A 381-nucleotide genomic window follows, 5' to 3' on the forward strand; every position below is an offset into this window, starting at 1 on the left:
CAGAACAATTCAGAATGGCCTCCATCTGTTCCAGGGGTCAGCCCTCTCTGATAAAGTGGTACATAGATTTAACGGTGCTATGATTTTTTCTGATTGTGGGGGAACAGTGTAGGTGCCGAAGGCTCCAAGCCAATCCGTGCTGCATCCAGAGACTGGCTCTGACTGGCTGGCCACTCTGATGCCAGTAGTCTAGCACCGAGTCTGAAACGCCGTAGGTACTCAAGGAAGATTTCTGAATGAACAGCTGAGGTGCAGAGTGATTCATCACTGACAGTGTTCCCATAGCCAGACCAGGTGACCAAATTTGAAGTCCCAGAGGACCCTTTTGACAATAGCCAGTAGTGTCTTGATGAGAAAAGGGTTTCGCACACAAACACATAG

This window comes from Sturnira hondurensis, unplaced genomic scaffold (genome assembly GCF_014824575.4).
Source record: "Sturnira hondurensis isolate 20B ecotype Veracruz unplaced genomic scaffold, ASM1482457v3 Scaffold0014854, whole genome shotgun sequence".
Taxonomy (NCBI): Eukaryota; Metazoa; Chordata; class Mammalia; order Chiroptera; family Phyllostomidae; genus Sturnira; species Sturnira hondurensis.